This window comes from Pteropus medius, unplaced genomic scaffold, assembly GCF_902729225.1.
Source record: "Pteropus medius unplaced genomic scaffold, Ma_sr-lr_union100, whole genome shotgun sequence".
NCBI lineage: Eukaryota > Metazoa > Chordata > Mammalia > Chiroptera > Pteropodidae > Pteropus > Pteropus medius.
Window position 1 is genome coordinate 11,725,808 of NW_024349519.1, and position 12,138 is coordinate 11,737,945.

At 34.0% G+C, this 12,138-nt stretch overlaps 1 pseudogene; it reads right to left on the bottom strand.

Moving 5' to 3' along the window:
• Positions 1–12,019: 12,019 nt before the first annotated feature.
• Positions 12,020–12,138, bottom strand: LOC120618671 (uncharacterized; annotated as a pseudogene).

Below are 12,138 nucleotides of genomic sequence, written 5' to 3' on the forward strand. Positions count from 1 at the left end.
GGGATGGGTAAACCATGGCCCATAGGCCAAATATGGCTTGCCTCCTTGTTTTGTATTAAAAAAAAAAAAGTTTTATTGGAACATAGCTAAGCCTGTTTATTTACATATAGTCTATGACTACTTTCATAATGCAGTAGCAGAGTTGAGTGTTGGCAATAGAGACCATATATCCCACAAGCCTAAAATATTTACCATTCAGCCCTTTACTGAAAAGTTTACCAACCCATGCATTAGTGGGTTGAATAGTCTGATAGCCTCTGCTGTGTTTCCCAACCAGTTCTGTAAATCATTAGAAGATTGAGGTTGTGGATCTTCATTCTGGATCAGGGTAGGACTGATCCCAAATTGTGTGGCTTTTCTGCCTCTAATCCATTATGTGCTAATTACACTTGTGAATCTTGGAGATATATGTTGCAGCTTTACCCACAGAAAAGAGGAGGACTTTATTATGGAACACATAATAGAGATGAGAGTCTCTACCATATTGTAGATATAATCCACACTACAACAAGGGTAGAGAAAAAGTTGCTGAAATCCTCATTAAAACAAAGGCCAAAAAACTATTAAAGAAAGTTAATATAAGTGATATCTTCATCTTGAAAATCTGACACAGAAATCATATAAATATCTAGGACATTGGATAGCGATATTGCAGAAAGCTTTAGACTAACAGACTTTGGTATTTTAAGAAATAATTTTTTTCTCTTAGAAATAGCAGAAAACATATATCTAAGATGTAGTTTAACTGAAATACATATTTTTTAATGTGGCTGGAAAAGGAGGACAGGTTGCAGTGGTTACTAGGACAGAAATGTGACTGATACTCAAAGAACCATGAAAGAAGAAGCATTGAACCTTAACAATAAACTTACTGAAAGAGAAGTACAAGAGAATCCAAAGGACTCCTGATTTGAGCCTCAGAAGGTAAAGCAAGTATGCTTGTATGGGAGTGAGAGGCCATGTAAAATCAGAAACTTGATATGCTACAAAGAGAGAAGGCAGAGCCTTTCCAGACTAGGAAGGTCAGAGGGACATCTCCACCCAACCAAGCCAACTATGCTCTGAAATCTAGATCAGCCAAAAGGTATCAGCACCAAGAAAGATAACTAGGCCAACAGCCTTCCTGTGTCCAATGGAGAAGATATACCATTGCCAGGTATCCAGGTTACATGGAGCTCATCTGAGTAACACTCATCTGAGCCAGTGGTGTAGTTCAGCCATGCTGTTCAGCCCAGTCCCTTTGTATAATCTCGATTCAAAAAGCCAGAGTACTCATGAGCTCCACTACATAGGAGAAAAGTGTTCTCCATAACAGAGTGATGTGAGAGTAGATGAAATAGCTCAAGGTTGTTCACATAACGGGGACATTGACTTTCCTGACTATGATACCTGAAGTCAAAAGACTTTGATTTAAATTCCATTTGGTTTAAATTCCATATGCATTTATGCAACAGTTTTATACCTTCTAAGATATTTCTCTCATTCAAGTGGAAAAATACCTACTCATGAAATTTTGTCAAGAATAAATGCAAAATAACTGGCATATATGAGATATTCAATACTCAGGGAATACCATTTCCTTCCCATCTTTCTGGAAATGAAAGGAGATTAAAAAAAAAATGATAGACACAAACCTGAATTCAGTAGAAGATATTTCTAAAAGGTCACTGTCCTCTCCTGATCCCACAGCCTTTAATTAAAACCAAAAAAGGGACTAAGATTTACAAGTTAAGATTTTAGCAGACACTATGTCTAATACAGCTGTTCCAAATTTCCCATTAAGTTAAAATATCCATGAATTTAAACAAAAAGACAAAGTGATGACAGTACTGTAAATAAAAAATAAGGAAAGACCATAGCCCAAAGTGCAGGGAAATTTTCCACTGAATGAATCACCCTGAGGATGGAATGAAATGCATCTTCTTGAATTATACAACATATACTCCACCCTCTGAATCAGAACAAAACAGAAGTCCCCAAAAAAGGTAACAAAAGCTTTGCCCCAGCCCAAAGAGTGAGAATGTGCAGTACTCTGGAAGACAGGAGCCTATTGGACTGTGCCTCAGACAAAGTCAGTGTCATTCTCTGCTCTCTCATTTCATTCAGCCATTCTCCCAAATCAGCAGCCTTTCACTGTTACCACTATTTAGAGACTAAACATTCCCCAGTATTGTAAGAAGAGAAAGCATACTTAAGAGAGAGAGCATAGCTGGTGCTAGGGGTGAAGTCTTTCATATATTCTATTGTGCAAAGAGGCATTGTAAACTGCATCTGAATCTCTATCTTAGTCACAGGACCAGGCAATCTGAGCAAGAGAAGATCCCTACCTAAGACCTGCAGTATCACGATACGTGACTGCCTCCTGGGTATCACACTAAGCAGGTAGTAAAAAACAACATTAATGTCAGGCAATGAGTGGGGTGGGAGTGGATGAAGCTAACATTGAGAGGAACAGAGAACCAATTGATTTAGAGCATTCATCCACTCTGAGAGCAAATCATTTGCCCCTCCCTAATGAAGAATTAGCAAACAAAATTAAGAAAATAGGTGAAGCCTATGAAAAGATACCAATATAAGATAAAACAAACAAAAAGTTTAAAAGTAATTTATTACAAATATTTCAAAATACATAAAAATAAAAAGCATTGTGTATTAGTTATTTATTGTTGTGTAACAATTACCACAAACTTAGTAGCTTAAACCAACACACATTTCTATGGATCAGTAGTCTAGCCATGGCCTAGGAGTGCCCTCTGCTCAGTGCCTCAAAACACTGCAATCAAGGTGTCAACCAGAGTGTGTTCTCATCTGAAGCTTAGCTGGGGAAAGATTCATTTCTAAGCTCACTCAGGTCATTGACAAGATTCAGTTTCTTGTGGTTGTAGGACTGAGGGCTTCAGCTCCTTGCTGTCTCTTGGCCAGATGCCACTCAGCTTTTCACAGCTACCTGCTGTTCCTGCCATGTCAGATTCTCTAGAATGGTTGTTTGCTTCCACAAAGCCAGCAAGGGAGAGACAGTCTCCTGATATACATCAAGAAACTAGATCAGTAAAGAAGATGTGGTGTGTGTGTATATATATAATGGAGTATTACTCAGCCGTAAAAATGAATGAGATCTTACCATTTACGACAACATGGTAAGTGACATAAATCAGATAGAGATATACAAATGCCACATGATCTCACTTATATGTGGAATCTAAAGAATAAAATAAATGAACAAACAAAACAGAAATAGACTCGATACAGAGAACAGACTGATGGGTGCCAGGTGGGAGGTGGGTTGGGGGTTGGGTGAAAAAGGTGAAAGGATTAAGAAGTACACATTTGTAGTTACAAAATAGTCATGGAGGTGTAAAGTAAAGCATGGGGAACATAGTTAATAATATAGTAATAACTATGAATGGTATCAGGTGGATAATAGACTAGTCAGGGGGATCACACTGTAAATTACATAAATGTCCAACCACTATGCTATATACCTGAAACTAATATAAAATAATATTGAATGTCAACTGTAATTGAAAAAGAAAACAGAGAATAATTGACATTGACCAGTTCTCTGCATATCTCCCTCTGTACGTACTGCTGATTATATATAAATTGGAGATAACGATCTCACCCATTTCAAAGGACATTTGAAGAGTCATGTCCAATGGGAAAAAAAGCTTTTCTTTCCAGGCGTTCAGGAAAAAGCTCTGTAGGTTCAATTTTTAAATATTTTTCAGAGCTTTTAGGTTCAAAGATTTGTAGTTTTCAGTTCAGAGCAAAATTGAGTAGAACCGTTATAGTGGTTATCTCTTCCTCTTGGTCATTTGGGGTGAAGGCAGGGGGTGGATGTTTGAAATATAAGGAACTTTCACTTTATAATGTTTTAACTCTTTCTTTTACAAAAGCATATATTTATTTTGTAACATGAAAACAAAGTTTAAATGTTAAAACTAAAAAATGAAAAGAGAGAGAAAAAGAAAAAAACTGGATCAGAATCCGTAAAAGGCAAGTGGGTTGAAATAACAGAAGGTACAAAAGCACCAGCTTTTAACTTTTTAATGGAATGTAAAGAAACACCAGTTTCAGTATCAAAATTAAAATCTGCGTTAAATCAATAGATTGGTACATAAATCTGAGAATCTCCCAGAATTCAGAGTTAACAAAGAGATTAATTTATTCATGCAACAACCATGTATTTATTGAGCATCAACTATATGCCAGACACTGTAATAGACACTGGAAATACAAAACAAATAAGACCAATTTGGTTCTAACCTCATTAGAGTACTTACAGTCTAATAAGAGAGTGGACAATTACAAGTAAATAAATAAATAGAACAAAAATTGTAGTTTTAAAAAAAAATATCATGAAGGAAATAAATTAGACATTGTCATAGAAAATATTTGGGCAGAAGAAAAGCTACAATATATAGCATGGTTAGGAAAGGCCTCTTTGAGAATGGCATTTATGATAAAGAAAAGACAAAAGATCCATGTAAAGAATAAGAAAAGAGCATTAAAGGCATAAAAAATAGCAACTGTTACGCACACATCTCCTTCTTCATAAATTTTGTTCTAGGAGCAATTGTAAAGCCATGTAACTAGAGCATATTGTGAGAGTGAGAGAGGGATTGACATGAAATAAAGTTGAAAATGCAGACAGGAGTCAAATCCTGCCGGGCCTTCATAGACGATCATAAATTATAAGTGATGCTATTATAAATGCAACAGGGAGCTTTTAAAGGACTAAGGCATATCAAGATACATGTAACAGAAGTCCCAAAAAGGGAGATAAGAAAGAAAAGAGCAGGAAAAATATTTCAGGAAATAATGACTGAAAACTTCCAAAATTTAATGCAAAAACATTAAGCATTATAAAGCATAATGCACTCAAAGTAGGAAAAATGCAAAGAGAGACACTTGGATATGTCAGAGTCCAATTGTTACGAGTCAAAGATAGGGGAAAGCATGAAAGAAGCAGGAGGAAAGAGATTCATCTGAGAGGTGGCTAGAAAGTCTGAATCTAGAGCTAATCTCTTCAGTCATTAAAGGGTCAGTAAATCATAGATAAAGCACGGGAAGAGAGTAGTGTAGATGGATGACCTAAGTTTCAAAGAGGAGATTTCGTTTAGCCTTGTTTTTGTTTTAGTCTTTGTTTCAGTGGAAAGGGAGATGAATTGCTTGAAAGTAATGGTAAGGAGGAAGAGCCTTTACCTTCTGGAGTTGACATATCTGGGATATAAGAGAAAACAAAAAGTTTACTTCAGAAGACTCATGGAAGAACTTTACCTCAGGAAACAGTCTGATTTTAGTCAAGGCAATAAAAAGATGAAAATATTCAAAGGAAATGTCGAATTGATAGAGAATATTTCAATTGTCAGATAAAAATTATAAAAGACACATTATATATGAAAGACAAACAAAGGAGATCTCATTTAAGACTCACAGATATTCCAGAGACAGGAACAGAACAATCAGGAAAAAAAAACTAGTTAAATATAGCAAGTAAGAAAAATGCCTTTTGATATGCAAATATATAAGTCTACAGATTAAAAGTATTCCTGAGTTTCAGGTGAAATAGCGAATAGTGTTGAAATAGGGAGAGAAGAAGGTGACTTCCACATGTAGATAAATTTTAGAAATGCTTTTTTTTTTTCCTTAGTTTAAAACAAAAGAAAAAATATCTTCCAAGCTTCCATATAGAAACAAAAGTATGCAACACAACTTTTACGTGATCCAATTATAATTAAGGTGGAAGGCATTAGAAAAATATTCTCATATTCAAAAACTTAAAATATATACCTTTTTTGAGAAAATTATTTAATTATTCATCCCAGCTGACCAGGAAATAAAGTCAAGAACAAAAATATCACATAATAGTCAATATATGGTGATAACTGTGTTCATAAGAAACCTAGAATTATTGAAAAACATATTATAAAAACAATATTATAAATAGAAAAAATGGGGTGTAAGTCATCTTTCTACTGAAATCTCACTAAAAAGGAAGTTTAGAGACATTAGAGTTTATAACTGTGAAATCTAAACATTACTGGGTTCCAGCAATTGATTACAGTTAACTGTTCAAGAATATTAGCCTTTCTTTTCCTACTACCAATAGCAGCAAGCATAGCACAATGTGTGACACGTATCCTTATTACCATTATTGCCCACTGTCATGATAAATTACCACATTAAAAATAAGCAGATGTATTGAAAATCAAGAGTGTTTTGTTTTGTTTCCATGAGCACTTGGTGCTAGATCTCTACTGAACTAGATTTATCACCAAAAATGTTTTGTGAATTTAACACTATCAAAAAATGTTCCATGCAGAAAAAAAATTTTATATAAAAGGAATGGAGGTAATCATGAAAAACAAATAATACATTGAGTTAATAAGTAATGTCTATATCTATGATGAATAAGAATGATAACTATATTGTCTAAATATTTATTATGCAGTAGACAGTGTTCTAGCACTGTTCTACGTTCATTATCTGTATTACCTCATTTCATCCATATAAAAACCTTATGAGGTTATGTCTCTATTTTATATACATGGAGACTCATAAATTCACACAGTCAATAAGTGGTGAACACTAAATTCAAACACAAGGAGTTCGGTTCCAGAGACTACCTCCCCTAACCTACTCTCTATAAATAAAAGTGGATACCTTGATAATTAGAAAAAAAAACATAGGATTAAATATATATCTGGTAAACCCAAATGTGATCACAGACATAATTAAAAATAATAACTTCTACTTTGCATGTCATGCCAAAAGATTAAAGCAAATAAATCATTGTTTATGTAACAAAAAAATAAAGGAGACAATTAGTGCAAATGAGCTAAATGCTCTTATTAAATGATAAAAGAATAATTATGTTAAAATGTCTTCTCTGTTGTTTCTGCTCTTATCTTTCAACTCTGAACCACCTCTCTAGTGAGACATCAACACCCAAATGTGGTCAGATGGCCAGAGCTTGGATGTATATTCTGAACCATAATCTCCACTGAGGCGTAGGGCTTTGTTCCATTCTGGCTCAGATGGGAGCCAGAGAGCCAATGGCAGGGATAAGGATCACAGGCCTCTATACTCAAGAGAGATCCATGGAGTCCCAAGGATGTGTTCCTAGAAAGACCTGCTAGAACTTCCAGATGCCTGCAGAATCATCCCTATCTTTGAGACTGGGAATTATAACTCTTGAGTCATTGAAATACTGTGATAGAGAGCTTTCCTCTGGTGACTAAGCTAAGAACTGCTGGTTTACTAGCAGGTACGTCAACAGTTCACCAGAGCACAGACTGCTGTGTCTTTCTCCACATGTCCATTTGCCACTGTTTAATAGACTCCAAAGTCTTGACATGAACCTCAAGATATGTAGATAAAGATAAATAATGACACACAAAATGAGATCTAAAACTTGAAAGAATAGCAAATAGAATACCTTAGACTATGAAGTCTCTAATGAAATAGAATTGCTGGATGAGACAGATAATATTAACAAAAATAATGACAATAATATGCACACAGAGGGAGATCCTACTACAGAATAAAATTCTTGATTTTCATATTAAAAATTTCAATGAATCAACTAAAATGGAATAGTCACTGAGAAATTACACATGAGATAGACCTGAGTAGCTAATGAAATAAATAGTGAAACTTCCAAAAAGAATAAAAAGAATAGAAATGAAAAGGCAATAGTAAAAGAAATAGTAGAAGAAAATTACCCTTATTTTGAGCTCTTTCAATCTGCACACTGATGTCTTAATCAGGATATTGTGATTAGATACTTATTTAATACTAGAGAGTATTTTAGAATTTCAGCAATGAGAAGGTAACTATTAGTAAAATTGAAAAGCACAATAGAATTTTAAAATTTCTAAATTAATAATGAAATAGCAGTAAATTTTTAAAAACTATAAAATAAGAAAAAGAGTAAAATATAAGTGTTAGAAGAACTGAAATTAAATTAATAAAGTAATATAGTAGGAAAAAACAAATATCTCAGTGATCCAAATTACTCTATTAAAAGACACATATTGTCAAAATATAATTTTTAAAAAAGGCTACTGTTATATTGTTTAAGAGAAAATGTTTAAGTCGAGATGGTAATAGAGCAACTGAAAAATACTAACCTAAGTTAAATAGTTATGTGTAAATGCAAACAAAAAGAAAGTAGTTCTGGCTGTTGGTTTCTTTAAAGTTTAATGCTTTAAAGAGGGCAAAGAGATATGAATAATCATTTAAAAAATTATTTTAAAATTTACCAGAAATAAATCCAAATGCATAAAAGTTTTGAAAATTAAAGAACTTAATTTAAAAATTAATTTTGTGAGATTTTTTAATATAATTTTTTTCCGACATGGACAAATATAGCAGACACTATATAATATGAGCAAAATTGTGTGTGTATCCTAAAAATTGAGAATAAACTTCTTTCACATCCATTGGATATTTATAAAAATCAATCTGATAATGAATCTCAAAATTTTTTTAATAAAGATTTTACAAGTCACATTCTCTGATCAAAATTACATGACATTGAATTAAATTTTAAAATTTCCTTTTTTTTAGATATTTATTGGAGGTTAATACACTTCATGCTTCTGAAAATGACTCAGATCAAACTATAAGACAAAAATAAAATTAGAAAATAAGTAAAAGCAATGAAAAGTGAACATCCACAGCAAAAACCTATGAAATAAAGCTAAAAATTTCCTCAAAAGAAAATGTATATCATTAAATGTCATCAGGAGAGAGTATCAGTAATGGTACTTAGTATTCTTTTTAAAATATTAGAAAAAGGACAACATATATAAAAAGAAGAAAACAGTGGAAGAAACAATAAATTCAAAGGTGAAATTAATGAAAAATAAAACAAAAATAATAGAAAGCACACACACAAAAAATCCTAAGGCACCTTCTTTGAAAAGAATGAAATAGATGAAGAGTAAAATGAAAATAAATAAATCTTTTGGAGACCAATTAAGACAAAACAACACAATAATATAATTGAAATTGGATAAGAAAGGAATCGCAAACACAAATCAAATTAGAGTAGAAGGAATTTTAAGTAAATATTATGTTTAATTCTATGGCCACAAATTTGTAAACCTATAGAGGAAATGGATAATTTTCTAGAAAACCATAAATTACTAAAATCAAGCCATGAAGAAGTAGAAACATGAATGGATCAATTTTCTGGAAAGATACTTGAAATAAATTATGGTTGTTATATTGATATTAATCAGTATTAGCTAACCTACTATGAGATAAATCCAGAAATGCCTGTGTGTTAATAAATAGAAGTTTATTTCTCATTTATATCAAATCTGAGCAGGTGTGACTGATTCCCCCAAGCAGTATTTCAGGGACATATGCCCTTCCACTATGTGGACCTGCCATTCTCTAGAGCTTCAGCTACCCTCTGCCCACCATCTGCACTTGGCATGATGGCAATGGAGGAAAGAATATGAAAGATCAGATAGACAGTGTTATTCTACCCACATTTCCTGGATTGTAACCTAGTCTTAGGCCACATTTAAGGGAGTGGGCAAAGGGCTACTACTTTATCTACATGCCAGGCGGAGAAGGGAAAAGGCTGCAGTGAACAACTAGCAAGTCTTTGCCATAATATTCTATCATCTTAAAATATCTTATTAAGAAAGGTGATTGATTTCACAACTCCTTATCATTAGATAATTAAAAATCCCCTGGTATGCTGGTACTTCTTGGCACCAGTGGATGAGAGCTAATTGTGAGCACTCTTCCCAACTTGGAGTACAGTGACATCACACCAGCAATCACAATGGAAGTATTTACACCACAGAAATTAGCATTCGTTGCAAACTAGGGTACCCCTCTTCCAATACTCAAAGCTGGTTGTTTGCAAACACTGATACACTACTGTATAATTTAGATACTGTTGAAATTATTCCAAGCCATAAAAAAGATGAAAGTACCATTCACTTTAGAAAGCCAGAAAAACTGACAATGATAGAACTTTTTTTTAAAAAACAACTATACCAACGCCTCTCATTAATATAGATACAAATCTAAATAGAATATCAAGAAATCAAAAATACTCTGAGATTCTGTCCCTAAACAAGATCGATCTATATTTCCTCCCTAGGGAAATGAGGTTCTGATTCTAAGGTTCAGTCTGCAGGGAACAGGCAGAAGAAAAACTACAAACAGCATCTCAGGTGAGACAGTCTCAGGAAGCAAAGCAGCCGTTTCAAGGTGATCAAGCAGATAGGCAAGAACCAAATCTGCAGCAATGCATTAAGACAAGATGGAGTAAGCAGATCTGAGAGAGCAAATGGAGGGTTTAGCCAATGAATTTCACTGAGTCCTGGCACAGAGAGACAGAGCCCTTTATCATATGTCCATGACTCAGCATTTCAGTGTTGAGGAGGCTGAGCTATTTTAGAGTATCCTTAGGCTTCTTCCTACCAGTGAAGATTCCCCCTGGTTCACTCGGGAATATCTTTAATAACTTCAGGAGTTTTGAACAATAGGAGATGAATCTCTATGACGATTTCTCCAAAATTTTCTGTTCTCTCGAGGCTAGCTGCCAGAGGTGACTCTGGTATTACTGAGGCATAGCAGGGAATGTAGGGTTGCACTGCATCAGAAACGCGGTGCAATTTCAAATTTTTCAACTCTACTAAAACTGTTTATTAATTCCTTGACAAAATATAAGGCAGCAAAGAGAAATACAGTTATGAAAAGAAGACAAAAATTATCATTATTTGCATTTGATATGATGGTATATTCTAAAATCCCAGGAATAGTAACTGAAAAATGTATTTTTTTAAATAATAAAGTTTATGATGAGATATAAAATCTAGAAGTAGGGAGTAAAGATTTAAAACATAAGGAAGACAGAAGAGAAATGGACTGAGAGAAACAAGACAGGGCTATCTCGAGGGAGCCAAATTTTAGGAAGCTTTGAAAAGAAGTTATAAGGAATGTTAGAGGATGCAGAAAATAAGAACAAAAGCTATTGGTGATGCCACCTAGCTGGCCTCAATTCACTGAAAGCCCCTAGATATGAAAGATCTAATGTCTTCTTAATCCTCTGAGACCTTGGGCCCTCATTCCACTGATTATTTAAATGCTGAAAAACAGCAAAGAGACGCATGCTTCTTTTAAAATCAGGAACTAAATATTATATTTTTACATAATATCACTGAAAATTTTTCCCATATTGCAGGTCACATATTCCAACAGTGGATAAGACATCTGCCCAAGTCTATAGACTTATGGCACTAAAGTGCTGATTCTTCCAGCTGAGGAGAAATAATTTGACACCTCTGAAGCAGCATATTCGACAACTGCATACTTGTTCTACAATCTAAGCCATTCAATCACATTTCAAAACATCTCAGTCAGCAATATTCACACTATATTTTCCTCTCATTGGAGCAGTTTTTTTTTCCTCTGTGATGTGGTCTTGCAGATACACTTTGTGGTAATCACTATTAAGCTTTTCATTTGTTTTTGCACATTCACCTTTATAGAAAAAATTACTCCTGTTAGCTATCTGTTCAAATTATCTGAGAACACTTTTAACAGAGTCCAAAACTGTAGAATAATGCCTTCCTAACAGTCACAAACAGACCTGAAAATCCAGAGTAGAAAAGCAACACTTATTTTGCCTGCAATATTCATTTTGTTGTAGGATGTTTCTTCTTTTGAGTTTACAAAGGAACATTTTGCTAATTTGGGTTATAAGAAATACCTCCATTTACAAATATCTTTGTTTTGAGACCTCCTAAAACATTACTTTGGATATGAAGTTTTAGAGTATTTGGTCAGTTAATTTTTGAACACATATTCTCTCTCTTTTTTCTTTTTTTTTAGACGAGGCAACCCTTGGTTGACCTCACAGATTACAATCCCTTATTTGTATTTATTTATTTATTTTTACACCTACAGCACCTGGTTTACAATCCCTTATTTGTATTTATTTGTCAGTTTACAATCCCTTATTTGTATTTATTTATTTTTTTTACACCTACAGTACCTGGTCTTCCTAGGTAGTCTCCCATTCAAGTACTAACCAGGCCCACCCCTGCTTAGCTTCCAAGATCAGGTGGGATTGGGCTTGTTCGGGGTAGCATGGCCATAGAC